The sequence below is a fragment of the Typopeltis vanoorti genome, chromosome 25, assembly GCF_054136105.1.
Source record: "Typopeltis vanoorti isolate ZY-2024b chromosome 25, IOZ_Tvanoo_1.0, whole genome shotgun sequence".
In the NCBI taxonomy this organism is placed as follows: domain Eukaryota; kingdom Metazoa; phylum Arthropoda; class Arachnida; order Uropygi; family Thelyphonidae; genus Typopeltis; species Typopeltis vanoorti.
In genome coordinates this window covers 74,953,151-74,974,903 of record NC_143573.1, presented here as the reverse complement: position 1 = coordinate 74,974,903, position 21,753 = coordinate 74,953,151, and the positions used below count along the sequence as shown (strand labels likewise).

Below are 21,753 nucleotides of genomic sequence, written 5' to 3'. Positions count from 1 at the left end.
AAGTTATGTTTTACTTTTATTAGACCACTAAGGCTACAAAAAAAAAAAAAAGTTCGATTCTAGTTTTTTTTTTTTTTTTTCCCAGCTGGTCAAGTCGATCCTTGGCAGTCTAGCTGAGTTTCTCTTGAAACTCGGCTTTTTCAACACGCAAGAAAATCGACAGTGGAAGTCGCAATTTTGAATTTTTGTTAATTTAAAAAGTAATTTAAGTTTACTTCTTAGATTGCAATCTAATTTCAAAAAAAAAAAAGTTTAAATTCTGAGGTCCCGAAAGGTAGATTCAAAAGTTTTTGTCTTTCAGCAAACTATTTTATTACTTGTATGTTTCCAGTTTTTAAGCAAAACATGATTTCAAAATTTGTTATTAGCAATTTTTTCATCTTCCATTTATTCTTCTTGATAAAAAATTTTCATCCAAGGAAACAGCTTATGGAGAAAAAAAAGCGACTATAAATTACACAAAAATAACACGCAGAAAAGAAATTTTCACTTTGTGTAATAACAAAAAATCGCATTGATTATAGCAACATCGATAAAAATTATCTGTGTAAATGTCTGCCTATTTAGTCGTTTTGATTATCTCTTACAGTAACAAGCACAATGTTTCCTTTACCGCAATCTAACCACAGCCACATACAGCTGACCACGACTGAAGCAATCAAGACTACACGAACAACTCGGAATGTCTGCCCTTGGGATGGCTTTGTTGTTTGGCACAGAGAACGCTGGACGAATAGGGAATTGAAATTTCTTGAAATAGGATGACACTGGTATTAATGGAATTCTTGGGATTATATTCATTACATTTTTGATTAGCAATAGCAGAGCACTGTCAATAAAAATATTTTCAGTTGTGATTAATAAAAAAAGAAAGAAAAGCAGGCTGCAGTTCGAACTCTGCATGGGCATTCCTTATTGATAACACTTTTGTGGTTTTCATCTTTCATCTGCTTGCGGGATGAAAAGCTCCAGATAAACTGTGGAAAAAACCCTGCTGTTCACGCCCAAGAACGGCTAACTTGATTATGGCTGAGGAAGATCCTTCAGCTCCTCACGTCACCGACGGAACGAACCTAGGACACTCCTTCCCCAGGCATTTAGTTGCGAAGCGCACAGCCACTAGGGCTAACCGCGCGAACAATGGAATTTAATGATAAGCAAGGGAAATTCAAAACACTAATCATGTTAAAATCTTGTCTTAGGAAACTTGGGATCGCTCAGCTTGTCTTAAAGAAATACTATATAGTTTGTTTATTGAATTCATTATTACTTGCTTTTCTGAATTACAAAACTAGTTATAAAATTAATTACAAAATATGAAAAATAACTTAAAAAACTTCTTTCACACGATACTGAAACAATAAGAGGTAAGTGTAAATATGAACCCAATTCCAAGCCATTAAAAATAGGAATAATATTAATACAAAATGAACGATTCGCATCAGTCAGCTGATATCAAATTCTGCTTGGCAGTAACCCTACAGTGAAGGATACTTTATAACTGCATATTTAAACGGTCAAAGACATTCTTGGACTACAAACTAGTAATTGTGTGACAAGTGGCCTCAGAGAATGTGCGAAAACAAAAAAAAAAAAAAAATTTGCGGAGTAGTAGCGGTTGAACCGAACATTATTAGAGCAAACAGAAATCGATCAGTAGATTAAGGCAGTTCTGGAAGAGTGCCAAGCGATGAAAAGAGATTTCAGAGAACAATGCGACGCATCGAAAAGGAGCTTCTCTCAAATTCGAAAAGTATCGAAATTGCAAAGAAAAACTGGAAAAAAAAAAAAAAACTCACGCAGTTTGGAACAGACTTGGACTTGATACGAAACTTGGTTAAAAATGTCTAAAAGGTAGTTTAAATATTACAAATAAGGATGCTGGAACGTAATGAGACCATTTATTCAAGGTAGAATTAATATATGTGAGTATTTACAGATATTAAGGTGATTACGCAGCACGGGATCATTAAATTTAATATTTCTGTTTAACCATGAGGGGTGCTTAAGGGTCAAAGCTGTATAACTGAGAGGAGACCTCCACATAGCCTTTAAAGGAATGCGGAGAACCGACCAGGGCTTCTGACCTAATGTCCAATCCTCACCTTCTCGTGGTGCACCCTGTTGGGTATCTACTTTGACACTGAACGAACGAGGATGGGCTGGCAATTTGGGATTTAGCCGACCAAATTGTATTCTTATTGGTTAAACCAAAATAAAAAATGATGGCACAACATGACAAAATTTCATGCCGGCTGGGGCGTCGCCCGGTTAAACAAGGCCCCCGTTGTTTTCGCCAGGGAACCAGGGCGAACAGCGAAAAGTCAGCTACTGGAACAAATCTGAAAACAAACCCCAACTCAACATCACCAGAGTTAAAGATCGGTACTATCAATGTAAGAAGCCTGAATGGCAAAGAAATGGAGCTAGCTGAGGAATTAGATAAGTACCAGATCGACATAATAGGGGTGACTGAAACAAAAAAGACCAAAGCTGGTGAGATCTTTCTGAGCAATAAATACAAAATGTTATATTCAGGCAATGACAATCAAGGAAAAGAAGGAGTAGCCATAGTATTCAACACAAAATACGAGGCTAATCTTCTTGAATGGCAGTCAGTCTCAAGTAGAGTAATGTGGGCAAATATGAGAATGGGGAACTGGACAATGAGACTTATTTGTGCCTATGGTCCCACAGAAGGTTCTACTAAGGTAGAAGTGGAGGAATTTTTTGAGGCTTTAGAAAAAGCAACTGACACAATGAAAAAGGAAAAGTTGGTCCTTGTTGGGGATCTAAATAGTAGAGTAGGAAATGATTGTGAGACATACAAAAATATTTTGGGAAAATTTGGAGAAAAGAGCAAAGCTAATAATAATGGCAAATATCTGTTGGATTTCTGCTCAGGACATGGACTGGTTATTACTAACACCATGTTCCAACATAAAAATGTGCACAAATTCACATGGAGAGAAGAGGCTAGGAATAAGAAAAGTCTCATTGACTATGTTATTGTTGATAGTGATGTTTTCTCCCTGGTGCAGGACACCAGAGTGTACAGAGGATTTGAAATTGGAAGTGATCACTATTTAGTCTTGAGCAGGATAAAATTGAATTTCATATTGAAAAGAATAACATGTAAGAAAGTTTTAAAGCGAATAAAAGTTGAGCAGCTCTCAGATGTGAACTGTAGACTAAAATACAGAAATATTATTGAAAAGAAAATGAAAGAGTTTGAGAACAGGAATCAAACCTTGGAGATTCAGTGGCAAACTCTGAAGGAAACATTGATTGATTCTGCCAGAGAGGCATGTGGTGAGGTTGTGTGCAAGGATAAAAAAATCAGAACTCCCTGGTGGACACAGGAAGTTAAAGAGGCAGTGAAGGAAAAGAAGAAAGCATATCAAAAGTTCCTGGCAAATAAGGCAGCTGTTACTCTTACAGAATACAGAGACAAATGTAAGAAAGCTAAACAGTGTGTAAAACTAGCTAAACAAAAGTCATGGGAGGACTTTGGCAAGAATATAGAAAATAAATATCAAGAAGGTGGCAAAATATTCTGGAGGTTGTTGAAGAAGCTTAGGAATGGAGGAAAGAGTGCTGTAAAAGGAATTAGAGATGATAAAGGTGAAATGAAAACAGGAGAAAAAGATATCCTTGAAATATGGAGTAATTACTTTGAAAAACTGCTAAATGAAACAAGCAGTGATGACAGCACAGTGATAAAAAACACTGACCAGGCATGCAGTCAGGAATACATATCCATACTTGAAGTAGAAAAAGCCATCAAAGGCTTGAAATGTGGAAAGGCAGCAGGAGTAGATGATATTCGACCAGAAATGCTGAAGTATGGTGGTATAAGAGTCTTACAGTGGCTGCACTGCATAGTTCAGAAAGCCTGGACAGAGGGACGAATTCCCAATGATTGGAGTAGAGCTCTCATAGTACCCATATATAAAAAGGGAAATAAAACTGAATGTGAGAATTACAGAGGTATTTCCCTACTGAGTGTTCCTGGCAAGATCTATGCAAGTATACTTGAGAAACGGTTGAGAAGAATTGTGGAAGAAAAGCTTGGTGAAGAACAAGCTGGATTCAGGCCAAATAGAGGCTGTCAGGATCAGATCTTCACTTTACGACAAATAGTCGAGAAAGCATGGGAATATAACAAAGATCTGTATTTAAGTTTTGTCGATTTGGAAAAGGCATATGACAAGGTGCCAAGAGAGAAGCTATTCAATACGCTGCAGTTATATGGTGTCAATGGGGCATTATATCAAGCAATACTTAGTCTTTATTTGAGTTGTGAGTCAGCAGTTAGAATTGAAGGAAGTACAGGAAGATGGTTTAATGTTAAATCTGGTGTGAGACAAGGATGTACATTATCCCCCCTGTTATTCATTATCTATATGGATCACATTATGAAGGAATGTGGTATTAAACCTGACATCAAAATTGGAGATGTTAATGTCAGCTCTTTGCTTTATGCGGATGATGTTATACTTCTAAATAAATCCGCTACAAGTCTGCAAGATTCTCTGACTAAATTGAATAGCTGTTGTAATAGATATGGTATGAAGGTCAGCAATAAAAAGACAAAGACAATGAAAATAGGCAGAATCATTGAAAATGTCAACTGTGTTGTGAATGGAGAACCTGTGGAACAAGTAAAACATTTCAGCTACTTAGGCACAATTTTTACTGAAGATGGTAAACTAAATATAGAAATAGACAACAGAATCAGCAAAGCTGGTATCGTGGGAAGTCAATTGAATAAATTCATATGGAATAAGAAAGAAATTAGTCGGAACACTAAATTAGCTGTATACAAGACTGTGTTCAAACCAGTTTTAACTTATGGATCTGAGAGCTGGGTCAGAAGTAAAACACTTGACCAAAGACTAGAGACCGCAGATATGAGAGTCCTGAGAAAGATTAGAGGCGTGAACAGATGGAATCAATGGCAATATCATATTAAAAATGAGGATATTAGGAAAGAACTTGACATTGTCAGCATCCAGGAATGCGTTAGCAGAGCTAATCTCAGATGGTATGGTCACTTAAATAGAATGGGAGAGGAAAGATTAGCAAAACAAGTGTTCTCTGCCAGGTTGGCAGGAAAACGACCCAGAGGAAGACCAAGATATAGGTGGATTGATACGGTACAAAGTGCCTTAGACGATAGAAATATAAGATCTGATAATGTTGGAGTCTTGACAAGTAACAGACTGATTTGGAGGAAAATTGTAGATAGGAAGTTAGTAAAGATGTAATTTTTTCATGTAGTACTGTCATATCCTGTACACCCCTTGAGGGTACATGGCAGGAATTTGATGATGATGATGATGATGATGATGTTTAACCATGAACAGTGCATTATTACAAAAAAGATACAAATATATCCAAACAATGACTTATAAAACCATTCCACTGTCCGTTGGATTGAAATAACCTTCACTTTGAGCAAGAACAATGGTGCTTGCTTCACGAATTGAAATGTTTTATATCACAGCGTGTTGAAATGCATCACTGCGAACAGTACAATAATGCCACCAAAGATGGTTTCGAGAAAACAAAAATTAAATGTATTTCAAGGTAAACGGAAATCAATTAGGTTCTCAAAAATACCGTAAACGGTAGAATCACAAACAGCAGTGAAATCAAGCTTTTTTTTTTAATGAATACTTCTTTTCCTTCCTATCTAAGCTCTTTGGTTGTGTAAACATTTTTAAAAATATCACCAAATAAGATATAGAACAATGGGATAATATATAATCAGTTAAGTAAATCCAGCTGAATAACGGAAAAAAATGAAAAGCGGTACGGGTTTAATAATTATGACTATGGTATTTATGTAAAATTGACTATTTGGGAAATGTTGATCAAGTATCTGAGAAAAAAACTATTTTAATACCAACTAGTCCTGTACCCTCAAGAAGTTGTTGGCATCTTCAGGGTACAGGACTGATGATAGGAACTAAAGCTAACAAAACATGTTACAGACCAGACATTAACAGAATGCTAATTATAAATTACAAAACAACACCGAACGTGTGCAATACACGTGTGGCGCGTAAATGATTTCACTTGTTGTTTAGGAACGTTGTATAGTTGGTACTAAAGTTCTTTCTTGTGTTTAGGGTCTTCTAATTAGGGTCTTCCAGATCTCGGATAAGATTAAATCTTGGTTCCTATTAAGATTTTCTAAGAATGGGCGACTGTTGTGGCTTCTTTAAAAATACGAGAGCGGTAATCCTCTTCTACGTAAGGAGTACAGCGTTTATCCCACTCAATGACATGGTTGGTTCTGGAGAAATGGGAAAAAAAGCCCGATATATCTTGTCTGTTGTTTTTGACATATCCGATGTGTTCTCTCTGTCTTATCTCAAGGCTTCTTGAAGTTTGGCCGATGTAACTTAAACTGCACGAGCATGGGATATTATAAACTCCACCATATTTAAAGAAAGGATGGAAGTCTTTTGGAGATCTTAAGAGTTTTCGAATTGTATCTTTAGGTATAAAGGGTTACTCTTATTTTATGTGGTTTGAGGAGTTTAGCAACCTATGGAATGACGATTGTGGTAAGTAATATATTGAGTGTCTTCTTGTTGTTTTTGTGATGGATCAGAGAACAGAATCTTGTTAACAAGTCACTGGGGGTAGCCATTCAAGATGAGGTTGTTGGATATCAGTGTCAATTCGTATTGGAGATCTTTTTGGTCTGTTGTAATCCGGACAGCTCTCTTCTTTAGCGTATGTACAATGCTCAGTTTTTGAGAAATGTAGTGGGAGGAGCTGTATTCGTGGGTTTTCTATAAACTGATAGGTTGAAACGACCATTAGCTTGCTTCTTAATTAGGATATCCAGAAATTATTGTTGTTTTTCTTTTACAAGGTTCAGAGTGAATTTAATTGAATGGTGAAAGGAATTGATCTTATTTAGGAATTCAAATAAGTCCTCTTTTATTTGTTACATTGGCCAAACTTCAAGAAGCCTTGAGATAAGACAGAGAGAACACATCGGATATGTCAAAAACAACAGACAATATATATCGGACTTATCTTCCATTTCTCCAGAACCAACCATATCATTGAGTGGGATAAACGCTGTACTCCTTACGTTGAAGAGGATTACCGCATTCGTATTTTTAATACGAATATTTTTAATACGAACGGGATACTGTTTACACAACAGTATCCCGTTCTGTAGAAAATCTTAATAGGAACCAAGGTTTAATCTTATCCGAGATCTGGAAGACCCTAATTAGATCTTTAAACACACAAGAAATGAACTTTAGTACCAACTATAAAACGTTCCTAAACAACAAGTGAAATCATTTACGCGACACACGTGTATTGCACAACACGTTCGGTGTTGTTTTGTAATTTATAATTAGAATTATGTTAATGTCTAGTCTGCAACTAGCTTTAGTTCCTATCATCAGTCCTGTACCCTGAAGATGCCAACAGCTTTAGTTGGCGAAACTGGTTGGTATTAAAATAGTTTTTTCTCAGATACTTGATCAACATTTCCCAAATAGTCAATTTTGTATAGCTTCTGTGGTCAAAAAAAAAATATATATATATCGTTTAATTTTGACTATGGTATTTGTTTCCCAAAATTCCATTCACTAATAATAATAATAATAATAAACGAAAACGTAATTGACAACATGACTGTTTACTCTTCCCACGTGGCTTCTTTTATTATCATAGTTACTTTAGCTACCATTTTGTATCCAGTGATATCCAACATTGTTACGTAACAAAGCATCACTGTGTTTAACTTCTCTATAGTCGCTTCTGTTTTCTAATTCGTTAAATGAGTCCTGAAATAAATATCCTCTCAGGTGTTGTTATTCAAATGAAACTTCTTGAATCGCAACTTAAATGAGCCCAAAATTCACAGCATAAAGAGAGTGCAGTTAAGTTTTTAATTTGTTTTAATTAATAAATTCACGTAATCTACAAAGTACTCTACAATTTGACGACTTTACTCCCATAAATTAATGTCACCTTGCTATTGTTCAAAAGGCTACGGTTAACCTCTATTTAAGCCACAAACTAAGACTAACTAGTCTTCATGACTACCGAAACTTGAAAACTAGAAAGCAGTTTTGCACACAACCCAGTTAACGAACGAAATTCTTTCCACAGAAATTCCTATCGGAAAAAAGGACTTCAACACTTGCGTCTATATAAATGGAAACAACGCTTTGTGGTGGATTTCGAGGATTAATTAAGAGTGAATAAATTCATTATTAGATTTAGATTCGTAACAGATCATAAAGTCAAGATTTGAATTGGTTATTCAAAATTCTAATAAGGATGGAAAGTTGCTGATTCCATTGAGTCCTAAGATAAACCATTCTTTGAAGGCCGAATTGTGGAATTCAAGAGTTTATTCGATGTGCATTTTTAGTGCAAGCTGAACTAAATTTAGGGAACTTCCCTTTCAAACGTACATTAAGTAATGCCAAGCTGATCCACTTGATAGGATCATCGTTTAAAGAAACCTAATCTTCTGCATTTATTTATGCAAACGTTTCTTACAGACAAATCAAATTAGTTTTAATACATGCAACAGAAGTGGGTGCTAGCACTTGAGTTTAACTGAAATGAACAAAAAGATTAGATCTTGCATTAGAACACACTTGATGAATTCTTCAAACCCTTATTTCTTGAGTGAAAGTCTTCAGTACCATAAAAAGCGTGTGGCACAGTACGTCATCATAGTGTACTTTGGTATACATCGTGCAAACCCCAGTGTTAAAACTGCGGGTAAAGGGAAAAGGTAACAATATCATAGTGTATGAAAAGAGCATGATGGAATAACGGATGACTCCTTTCAGCACTTGAATGGTTGGGTTACGGTGTTCTCTACCTTTACCAGCAGTGAAGATGTATGCAAGAACAATTTTAATCACTCAATTGTCTTTTTATTTGAAAACATGTAGTAAAAGTCTAGTAATCTATAGCATTGTTTATTTGGTTGTCATTAAAGCGTAATCCGTATATTTGTGTCACCGGTCGAACTCAACTGCAGAACTTTTTTAAACAGTGCAAACATCCCACTATTGAGGTAGTTTATTTCGTTGTTCATGACTCATTCCTGTTAACATGTAGAATCTATTTTCATGGAAATACGGAAACAACTTCACACTCGTCTTAGTCAACCCTCAAAGAAATTAATGTAATTTATTATAAACTGTCACAGTGATAGAAAGTGCACTTTGGAATAATGCTCTACCTTGCAAAATAAGATGCAATTCCAACTGAAATGTCTTGAAGTACTGACTTTTCTTTCATATTCATTGTTTGATGATTCCATTGTCAATAGCATATCATGACTAGTTCGGTCAAGTTACTTCTTTCCTATGTTCAGTAATCATAAAATTACGTACAATTTATTGAAGCACAATTTTTTACCTTTCTAAACACAAATAATAATTATTGACTGTTTACAAGGCACTCACTTGCATGCTGACCGAATTGGAAACTAGTTATTAACTAATAATAATTAATCAGATACAATTCCCCTTCGAAGTGGCCCTGTTCCGGAAAGAAGATCTGGCTTCTGCAATTTCAAAATGAGTCTTTCTCTGATGCAACCCAAAGAAAATGGATTGCAATTAATCTCCATTCAGTTTTTCTTAGTTATGACATGGAATATCAAGTGCCTCTTCTCATCTATCAGATAGTCATTAAGATCGTATCTTTCAGCCATAACTCCCGAGGTGATAATCAGTCCCTGATAATCAAATTTCTAGTAACCTCTTCAGTCTGCGAGAAGTTTAAGAAAGATATCGATTTTATAATTACTGCGTCTCCTTAGTCTCCAAGAAAGTTGTCTTGTAGCAAAAATATTGAGGATCTCGGCATATCCCGAGAGAAAGTTTGAATACATAAAGTCAATGGCACCTTTGGACGTTTTGTATCTGGTTGCTTCATAAGAAAATACATAAAAAATGTTTTCTCCAATACACTAACTTTGAGAAAGAATCATGGAGGCGCATTTGAAAATAGATAATCAGTTCAGAGATTGTACGTATACGAATATTAACCCGAGGTTTAAAGAAATTGCTTGAGGAGGGACAGGCTCAGCATTACAGGAAGTCACTGCAAACAGTTCTTGGGAATAGAATTTTTAAAATAATACTTTACCCGAAACTCACTTTTGCTGAAATTATCAAATAAGAAGTGGGATGACAATGCGCTTCTGCAACTCTTCTGATGGTTTTTTTTAACTGTTTTAGAACTAGAGAGGTTGCACTAGATTGTTGTCACTCGGTGCTATTCCTCGGCAAAAGTTGTGGCAAAAGATGTTAACTAAGGAACAACTGCAAAACAGTAAAACTAATAAATATATAATAGACCATTATTGAAATTTTTAGAACCGAATAAAGATTTAACAAAATTAACTTTCTGAACAATGCACGATTTTCTTTGGAATAATTCAGTCCCACTTCAAAACACGGTTTATTCCAGCTTATCATAATTTTCTGATGTGACAGGAGGGATGCATTTTGGCACTTATCGCAATTGATATTTTATGACCTACTTGCAGATCAGCAATTCCCTTTCAAATTGTTCTATTATTCATCAGGACAGAAGTGATGAGGTTTTAAATTTCGATCTTCTAATCGCAATCCTCCTACATCTTGATGTTATTACCAAATACCATTTCTTAATTTAAAGAAGACGGTCATCGTTCGTCCAACCCTTTTGGTAGTACGATGTACGTACCATGCTCTTCCATGGTTTGGAGTGTTCATTTTCCGGCTGTTTAGCGCTTTTGATTTTTAAGAGGAAAGAAAAACAGGAGTTTGGGGGAGCATTGTTTGGAATGAGTGAAAACCTGGAGAAAAGGCATGAGCGAGATTGTAAATTGAAAATAAATAATCTTAAGATGGAAATCTGCGAAAGAAAAGTTCATACCATAAAATCAATACTAATAAAAACTCATTTTGTTAAATACAGTAAAAATATGATAAATTCTAAACGGGGGGGGGACATCGATAACAATTGAGGAAGAAAAGATGCATTCATTGTAAACAATATTTTAATTCCATCGGGAATCTGATAACAAGGAAAAACTACGAAATGAAAGCATCAACGTAAGCAACCATGCCATTAATACATTACTTGTCGAAATAGTGTGGCATTTTGCATCAGCACTGACTTGTTTTAGTATCAATACAAAACAAAATAAAATACGTGACACAATATAATAATTACTCAATGTTCAACAGCGTGCACTGCAGAATTTGCACGATATACAGCGATCTTGCGTTAAATTAACGGCAACAATAATTCTATGTATTGAAGGCGGCAACAATGTACTTTAGAGCAGATGGAATTTAACATCTCGTTCTGAAAATACTCAAAAATAGACTAATAATGAGTGAACTTATCTGTTATTGCCAAAACGTCGTTTACATAATATACGAGTTACTTTTTTCGTGTTAAAACACAGGGCGTAACTAATTTTGAAAACCTCTGCTGAAAATCTTTCCATGAGCAGAACAATCCTTGATTTCTAATCAATAAAAATGCACCCATCATTAAAATCAAGTCGCTTCGTGCCGCAAATTTCAACCTGTTTCTACAATTTAGTTCAAAATGATTGAAGATTCACTGCAGATTTCAACTATTCTGTCATTACGCGAGGGAGATGATCGTGCCGAGAGTGAATTACTTTCTAGACAGCCATTGAGATGCTTTCCTTAAATCTATAAAACTACTCAGGATTTTGTACGTCCCGAAAAAGTTTTACCAGTTTCAAACGAAATTTAATGTAAAAGACATTCACATGGAGATCAAGAAAAATATACAGAAAATCTAAGGATCTGCGATTTTAAGGTGCTTAAGTCTTCAGACAATTACAGTCAAACTTAAATGCTGACAGAAAAAAATAAATCTTTTTTTTTAAAACAAAAATACAAGCTTCGTAATTCAGAGTAAATTTAATGAATGAAATCTGATGATATCAATGCGCATATTTTTTACTGCAAAAAGGTCAATCTTTAGTGAAAATAATAACTACACAATCGCAGTAATATAAAGAATGAGTTATTAAATTGTGTAATATAATCTCCAAAATTGTTCCAATGCACGAGAGAATATTCCCTTAAATTCTTTTATTTCTGCATTACTATTATGGTCGTGCATTATTCCAAATCCTATTAAAAAGACGATAAAATAAAACAAAGATCAAGTATCATACGAGTACCAAACAAGCAGTTCCCTATTAATGTCGTCGTAATCGACAAGCAAGTTCGTAGATATCATATAACCTATCATCGGCTAGTTACCCGTTAAAAAAAAACAATTACCAAGAGACATAGCCTTAAAAAATAACAACGAAATCGTACTCAAAGACGTAGTCTCTAAAAATATCGACTACAATTATTACATGTTCTTAAAGTACTTTAGTAGTTTCGTTTCGAAGATTAAGAAAGAGTTTACATTTAGAGAACATCATTATTTTAACTCAGTTGGTATTAAATGTCTAAATGTGTAGAATCCTCTAGTGACATAAATATATACTGTATGCTTCACCAAGAGCGCTATACATTTTCAAAAACACGAAATCTTTAAACTCCATTATGTGACTCCCACTCATGAAATATTGTAAACCTATAATACTTTAGTCCCGGAAGTGAACTGAAGGTCTTTTTCTATTTTATTAATTTTTACATCCAGAAACCTTGCTCTAGAGGCCAAACATGATACTCTTTCAAGCTACTTCAGCTGTCCAAATAAGCGGGGAAGTGGTGTCACACCGGACAATGAAATTCATCCACCACCTAAAGACAATCACAAACATCCATGCCTACGGCGGAATTCGAACCCGCAATCCAAATCGTTGGGGAGTGGATGCACTGACCACTGTGCCAACCAAAATGGTCCTATGTGTATCTTTGATAATTTCCACGAGTAAGAAAAGTATTGGTCAGGGAGTACACTGAAGTATTAATAACAAAACAAATGGAAATCTATTCTGTCTTATCCTATGATCTTTCTGCAGTAAAACAGAATTTAAGAAGTATACTGCAACAACTTCTGAAAGGAATATACACACACGTGCATTAAATATATACACTTGTGTCCAAAAGCTAACGAACTATATATTTTTTTTCTGCATATGAAAACATTTCCGTGACCACAGCCAGATGTCTTATGTCGATTATGTTTTGCTGTTATAATCAAAACTGTCTTCATGCTCCATGATAAAGTGAGGGCGACCTCTTGGCGAACGTTCTGAAACACATTCCATTAGTTTCAAATGCTCCCCGAACATGGATGCAACGGTTATGTAAGATTTCAAACTCTCTGGCAATATCAATAATTCTGCGGTCTTCTTCAAGCTTTCCAATAATTCTTCCCATCGAAATCATCTAGATAATGTCTTTGAGACATTACAAGACATTCAAGTTTGCAAATGTATTCCTTCACGAAAAGAGCTTTCTTCAAACACAATTCGCTTAGCTCAGCCTTTTGATCCTATTAAGTGCTACCACGTGAGCCCTTTGCGCGCGATTCGAAAATTTGAATGTGTACCCAGTTTCTACCTTAAATTTTCAGCTATACAAATTGCCACAAGCTGATTCGCCTGAATTTGCGGTTGAAATCTTCAGAAATAATGCTCGTTCTTAGGTTTTGGACACCAGTACACTAATTATCGTACCTAAGTTGTCTTTGTAGTCCCAAAAATAATGAATAGCTGTTTCTTGTCTGACAGTTTTTTTCATCTAAATTATGTCCATAAGAGGGGAAAAAAAATCGTAATGCGAGCGAAATGTGAACAAGCCAAAATTCGTTTGTGAAATTTTAAGCACTATATAAATTTCTCTCTCTCCTTCCTGTAAAAGTCATAAGTTGATCTTCAACATCAATAAATCAAGCAATTTCATTCCTTTCTCGCTTTGATTTTGCCGTTAGTCATCTGTTGTATTAATTCAGAAAACCTTATTTGCTTTACTACTTATAGCTTGGTATAACTAGCTTATCTGAACACTCATTTACCGCGCTTCAATTTCATTCCCCTATCTCATCCATTTCTTTTCCCTTGAGTCTCATAGTTACGATTAAACCTCTAAGCATAAGAATTTTATTTCTTCCTACTTGCCATCGTTATGAATAAAATACTAATGATTAAAATATAAATTTCCAGCCCGTGAGATTACAAAGCCTTTAATGAGTCCTACTACTGCAATAGCAAAGGAATTCTTCTTTTCAAATAAATATTTCTCTAATGTTTACTGCAGGCACTGACTACAGTGAGTGTAATGAGGCCTCACATTGCTTATTAGTCGTATCTTCCAGCAGTACTATTCGTAAAGAAAAATATCGGTAAGCGAATGCAGGACATTGCAATTGAGAATTTTCCATTAAGAGACGGTGATACAAGTAATGATATCCACTGATGAGAAAACCTATCATTTGGGCCTAACGAGTCACATTTTAGCCAACATTCCTCTGGTTCCACCTAATAAATCAATATCCAAGGGTAAAACTTCACTTGTTTTGAAAATTGATAAAAATCTCATTCAGTTTAAAATATAATCATTGCAGTTAGTTTTCCGAAGGCAAATAAATCAACCGGTATTTTCAACGATAAGAAAATGCTCTTGATAAACTATGCCATTCAAGAGGTCAAATGTCGGATTAATATGTAACCTTAAGCTATTTCTTAATGCTGATAATTTAGATAAATTGGTTAAAGAAAAAACTAACGAGTGTAGTTTACATTGCTATCTTAATTGATGTAGATATAAATATTGGTATAATTAGTTCCAAATCGTCCATTTTATACTTGACCAATATCCATTTTCTCTCTGTAAATATTGGAAATAAAATACTCTAATCTCGACCTAAATTGTTATAAATGGTATTGCTGGTGAAAATCATGAATTAATAGCAGAACCTTTTAATCAGTGTTTATTGCGTCATACGCTGGTAATTATTTAAACATGAATATTACGTTACTCATTTTACTTTCATTATGTAAATTATGTAACAAGATTTACAGTAAACTGCAATGGTGATTATGCAGTAAGCCTCCAATTTTTTTTTTTTTTTCAAAAATTGTGGTTAAATATCGAAAATTGTAGATAAATTTAAATAAGTAACCCATGCTATTTGAAAAAAAAAAAAAAAATTGGAGGCTTACTGCATAATCACCATTGCAGTTTACTGTAAATCTTGTTACATAATTGTAACAGGAAGAACTGGAAGACAGGAAGACTGGAAGAACATTGCAAAGTTTAATCGACAGTTTCGATGATCGGATAAATTACAAATGCAGCTTCTGAAGTTTTTACAGCACATCTACCAGATGTGACGTATGTCATGATATACACGTTGGTAATTTTTAAATCCAATTATATATTGGATTTAATTCAGTGGTATTGGAAAGAATACACAAAATATACACGAAGCTTATTCGAAGGCAAATTATGTAAGGCTATTTTTTGAATTTATATATATACTGCTATCAATACATTTTCGTATTATATTAACATAAAAAACATCAATTATGCATATATTTATGCGGTAATAAGTCGTAAATAGCATTTGACTCATTGTTATATTTCACGTATTTTTCATGTTTGTTATAAATTGCCGAATTTCCTTGTTTATAGTAAAGAAATCACATTTTATTATTAAATGCATTTATATTTCATTGGGTATCAGAATGCATTTGCTTCTGAAGTATCCTAGTTATAAATCGGAAAGTGATTTTAGAGTTATTCCCGATAGCAAAATGCTTGAATGTGGCTGCAAGACACCATTTAGCCAATTAATTCAGGCGTCAAACCATCGTAAAACTAGAGGGCTAGCCAAAGTTAAATGGAGGCAGCCAGATTGTTACAGTCTTTCCGTGGTTCACAGACTGAAACCAATTCTAACAATCACAAATAGATGTGATCGCAGATGGAGGGCCAAAGGCTACAACCTCAGTGAGCGAGCGATATCTCCACCTCGCCAAAACAGGGAATGATGCCAACGAATCAGCTACGATCCGACCTCGTGTTGGCTACACGAACATTGTATCTGCTTTCACTGGATGCAGAAAGAACGAAGGTGGTCTACATACTCCACTCACAGGAGGGAACGTTTGAAATGGGTCAGGCTCCACGTCAAATGGATCCAAGACTAATTGGGATCGGTATTGTTTATAGACGAGTATTTGCTCTACAAAGATACCAGACTCGCTGTGATCTGGAGAGAAACAAGAATACGTTATCACCCATATAATATCCTTGAAAGGGACACTTAGAAAGGAAGTAGTGTGATGGTTTGGGAAGTCATCTCGGTGGATGGATGTACCGACTTGTGCTCCCTAGCAGAATAATGAATACTATAACTTAGAGACAAGGGAGTGGACCACTATGTTCGTCAATATGGGGGGGGTGCAATGGGGAAGACAATTATCCTACAGAACAATAATGCTCGGCCACATCGAGGGAAGCTCGTGGACCAATATCCTCAAGAAGAGACTGTTGTACTTATGGACTATCCATCCAGGTTTCCTTGAGCTTAATTTTATTTCTAGGTAGACATGTTGCTGCTCTTAACTGCCACCTTCGAATTTTATAATTGGGGATTACGCACTCTGGTAAGAGACGTTCATCGGGCATCTACCACACCCCTCCATCTGCTCGGTAGAGGCGGTAACTTGATTCGTCGCTCCATAACACGGCTTTCCAAGCTTCCACTGTACACGCTTTTTTGCACCACTCACGATGATGCATGTTGGTTCGGATAATATGGAGCTTGCATATTGCGGTCCTACCACGTAAACCCATGTGCGGCTCGGTTCTGAATGTTTTGTGCAGGTTCGTGTTCCAGTCGATGTTCGGAACTCCACGTTCAACGTGTCGGCCAACGAATGACGGCTTTTGCATATTATTCTTCATAGCACCCTACGGTCACGTTCCGTGAGTGTCGTGGCACTTGCAGTTGACTGCAAGTGCTGCCATCCTTGCCGACCTACCTCCCTGCTCTTCCATCTCAGTATGATATCACCAACTGACGACCTAAGATGACTTAATTTGTCAACAATTTGCTGAACATATAGGTTTGCAACATGGCATCCTATCACAAAGCGTCTTTCAAACTCCGTGAGTTCCCTTCGCAGCCATTTCACCCGGACTCAGGAGCGTCATATTCCTGCAATTTATACCCGCTACAAACATATGATTCGATACATTGCGCGATGCACCTTTCGTATGTAGAATAGCTGTAGGTTTTCTAATGCAATAATTCCCACTGCTTCCTCTAGCACGAAATTACTAAGACCAAGAGCACTCAAGCAATAATGATTAATAATGCTTAACCTAATGCAGTGTTTCTCAATGTGTGGTACGCGTACCCCACGAGGTACGCGAAAGGTCTTCAGGGATTACGTAGCAATTTTCGGCTATGCATCATTAACGCATTGAATCATTATATTTCTCAACAAACAGCGCAATTAGAGACATCTGGGATAAAAACAGCACTAACTAATGAATGACATCTCCCCTCCAACAGAAACTGCTATATAAACTCAAGAAAAACCATATGTTGCAACATATGGTTTTGCTTGACACCACCCCGTCGTGAACGTGTTAAAACTAAGAAATATATAGTGAATGTGTTTCATATATTATGGAATTCGGTTGAAGGGAATTAACATTTCGACTCAACTGTTGAAATGCTAATTTGTCTTCGATTCGCACGATCTTTTGTTAATACCGCACCAATCATATGCACTTCTTCATAGCTGCTCTACGTATCTCAAGTCTTGTAAATTACTGGCAATTTTTGCTTGAAATAATGGGAAAGAAGATGAAGCTATTTGGGTAGATGATTTTGACAGTGCACATAAGGAAACTGTTCTCGATGCCAAAAGTAGTGATAGCGAGCAGGAGCTTCTTGGTAAGTCGCACCATTTTCAGTTTTTTTCTGAAAACTTCAGTTTCCAAAAATCCCCGCACATATCGCACCAGGATTTTTTAGCTTTAATTTTGGGAAAAAAGTGCGAGTTATATTCGAGTAGAGAAATTTACGGTAATTTTTTTTTAGCTTTCAAATTCTTAAGTATGGATTATTCGTTAAAGATTGGATTTATAAACCACAAAAGAGAACAATATAGCAAATACAAGTAGCTGTAAGCAACAGGTAAACGTTGATATTGCATCTGGATTAAATGAAATTCACAAGGGTGTGTCATCTGGCATCTCTAGAGAACTAACTAGGAAGATGAAAAATCTCCGTAAGTATGATATGAATTATACTTACGGAGATTTTCATGGACAGGAAATGAAGGGGGTACCTATTCCAAATTCTGTTGTATTAAAAATAAATCGTATTTTTTGTTTGCATGAATATATAAATTCAAATAAAATAGACTTTTACAATGAAATATACTTTATTTATCATTTGATAAGGGGTACTTGGTAATAATGAAAATACATGAAGGGGTACGTGGATATCTGAAGTTTGAGAAACACTGACCTAATGAAATGTGGCAGTGGCGTCCACCCCCCCACTCACTTAAATTTTGTCGTATTTGGTTAACACCTAAAATGGATTGTAACACTCGAGAAATATTTAAAACAGAAAAAAAAACTTTGCTGATAAACTGGGGTCGTTTTAAAGCACACGAATAACAAATTAAATAGCGACCAGATATATAACACAACATACACGAGACTACCAGCAGCGCATCATCAAACTCGAAGTAATTATTGATAACGATGTCCCGCGGCTTTTATATTCCCATCGGTTATTAAACGGCTCAGGAAGTTAAGGTAGAGATAATTCCTCGTTCCACTCCTTCCCCAACTAAATTAATCATGTACATGTTAAAAGGAAGTTGATGATCTTTATTTAGATTCAGAAACTTAGCAAATATTATTTAATAGAACGAATGTTGCTGCTGCAAACAGTTATCGTGAAATATTAATTTCCTAAATAAATACGAGGAGGCGATAAGTGTAAAAATATTGAAATGAGTTTGCATATTAAGGCATTTATTGATGAAATGTTTCTCCACTGTCTTCAAGATGCTTCTTAGGTTAATCGGGTCAAGCATAAGCGTCAAAGTTAACACTGAGAGCAATTGAGTTTCTCCATTAAAAATACATGAAAAAAAGCAGGAAACAAATGAACAAAAATGCAGCATTACATATAAAAATCTAGAGGATGGCAATTCTCTAATACTAAATAGACTTTAAATTAAATTTACTTATTAACGATACCAAGCAATTTTATAAGCTAGGTTTTAATCATTTTTCCCAAGTGAAGCAAACAGACAAATAAGTCCAGTTTGCCCGATCACTTTCCTTAGTATTTCCCCCTAATGCAAAGCACATCCCCTTGCGGAGATGTATGATGATATGCATTAAAGGCAAGGGCCACTACCCAGACCGGTTTCGACCTTTGAGGTCTCTTCTACAAGATGCCTCAGATTTGAACTACGTAGGCGCAAACTGAACTTGTCTGTTTGGGAAAAAGGATTAAAACCTAGCTTATAAAATTGCTTGGTATCTTTAACATAGTATACCCAAGTTAAAAACTTTCTACATAAATTTACTTGTGTTTGTGGACGACAGAGCCTTCAGCGTATAGCTATATGTACAATATTTTTCTTCATTTTCCTTGTTTAAATGCATGTCTATTTTTGACTTGAATATATCTTAATTTGGATATTTGAGTTTCAAGACAATTTTAAAAGGGGGTCAAGTAATTTGCTGTTAGTACCTGTGGTTTGTTTACATATAAACAATATCAAGGGATCACATAAAGCTATCGTAACAATTAACGTTTTTAACATATTTTCACCATCTTGATTATACAAATCATGCAAAACCTGGAAATTAAAACAATTTAATCTATGTAAAATTTGAATAATAACAATTAAAAAGTGACTTAGAGAAGTACAACTTACTCCATTTAAAAATTTCCGAAAATCCTGATGAATCTGCAAGAGAGTTGCCAAAAGTCCAACCTTCACTAGACACGCATTGCATGTATTAGGAGAATGGTAACCCTGCAACAGGAAATAAATGCATCGTGCATAGGGATGCTTGAATACAGATCTGCGATGTTTAGGAACAATTTTGAAGAGTAATGAGAATCCAACATCTGGAGCTTCCATTTATTCTTGGTAAAAACTCTTTACCAATGGCCACACGAGCAAGCAAAAGACCTGGATGGCCCTTACCGCCTATGAACAGAAATATTTAATAATTCGCACTTGTGTATAAAAGTGAATTCTTTTAAAAAATGAAACTAATACTATTAAAATGCCTTACAAAAGCATTTTTAAGTAACCATGATTTTTTGTAATGTTTTGGAGAAGGAAAGAATATATAAAAATACAAACAGTTTCCTAACATCACACTTGACACATCAGAATTTGATTTATCAGGATATTTTCCATTCAATGAAGTTTTCCACCAGATTTTCGCTAGGTTTGTTCATATTATAATATTTCCAGTATATGGTTAATTGAAATGTGTTTACTCATTTAGAATAAATTCATTAATGTATTTCTCCATCATTTGGTAACAAAGGAACCGAATCATTTGGCGAGAAGGTAAAGTACTTCAAATGAAAAATAACAGCATCTAACTGAGAGAAATCTTTAATACATCACATGAGGTTAACTAAGTTTTGAATACACCAATTTTAATGTAAAACAAAAACAAAACAAAAAAGCATTTATCTTGCCAATACTCGATTATTTATTCAAATTTGGATTTTTATGTCTTCAGTTATGTTTATGTTAATTAAAACGCAAATGATTGTAAATATTACATGAAGTGTGTCGTAGAAGGAAGAGAAGTCAAGAATATAAACATTGTAGCAGACTAGGAAATGACGTAGGATTTGTCAAATATTGTTTCGATTAAGCCAATGTAACTAATGCTATAATGCTTCCGGATTGTACGTCCTCTGATTAGTTTATTAACTTTGATTCTGCTGAAGGCTTTTTAAACATGGCGTTTAAAGAAAAATAACTCCTTAAATGCAGTTTTGCTAAAATGGATTATGATTACCGGAAATCAGAGTTATGTCTCTGAAGTGAGTGCTGCCAAAACGATTTGTCTTTTGTGGAAGAGGAAACCAATCTGATTTTTGTGGACGAGGCGAATATTCCTAAATCCATTTGAAATCAATTAAATCAGTCACATTTGGGAAAGACTCGTAAAACGTTGTTGACATCCTTGATGGGATTAGAGCTCCGGCCTTTCACAGCCAAGAGACGTACATCTGAAGCAGAGCTTTGCATGTGTGCTTCTTAGTCATCGAAGAAAGCTAGAATGCGAACACTTTCTCTCTCCCTGCCCCCCCCCACACCCTGCCCAGGATAAAAAGTAGTGTTAGGAGGAGCAGTCCTTTCCTTAAAAGATTACAGTGCATAACTAACGTTTTTCTCGGTCGCCCTGGCTCCTCTTAAATATTTGCTCCAAGAGGAACAAACTCTCCATAACCGATCTCTTCATAAAATCATCGAATTCTTGGACAAAAAACGGGACCAAAGATCATTTGGATGTCAAAGGATACAGTGTGTATGTGTGTGTACACCAAATATGACTATTAAAGAAGGGGGAGGATTCATAAAATTAATGACTGTCCATGTAGCTGGAGCTTAAAATCTCAACACAATTTGGCGAAGAAATTTGAATAACATGGATATCAAACTCATCTTCATCTTACGTCAGTCTCTTCGAATTCTTTAAGATTCCTCCGAGATGCAAA

General features: G+C 35.4%; 1 long non-coding RNA gene across 3 annotated transcripts in view; it reads right to left on the bottom strand.

Annotated features, from left to right (window-relative positions):
* LOC150092855 (uncharacterized) overlaps positions 1-21,753 on the bottom strand; it is a 647,058-nt gene that overhangs the window by 475,980 nt on the left and 149,325 nt on the right. For all 3 annotated transcript variants that reach the window (XR_016550493.1, XR_016550494.1, XR_016550495.1), the window contains exon 2: positions 19,937-20,215. This is a non-coding gene — a long non-coding RNA (uncharacterized LOC150092855). The remainder of the gene's footprint in view (positions 1-19,936; positions 20,216-21,753) is intronic.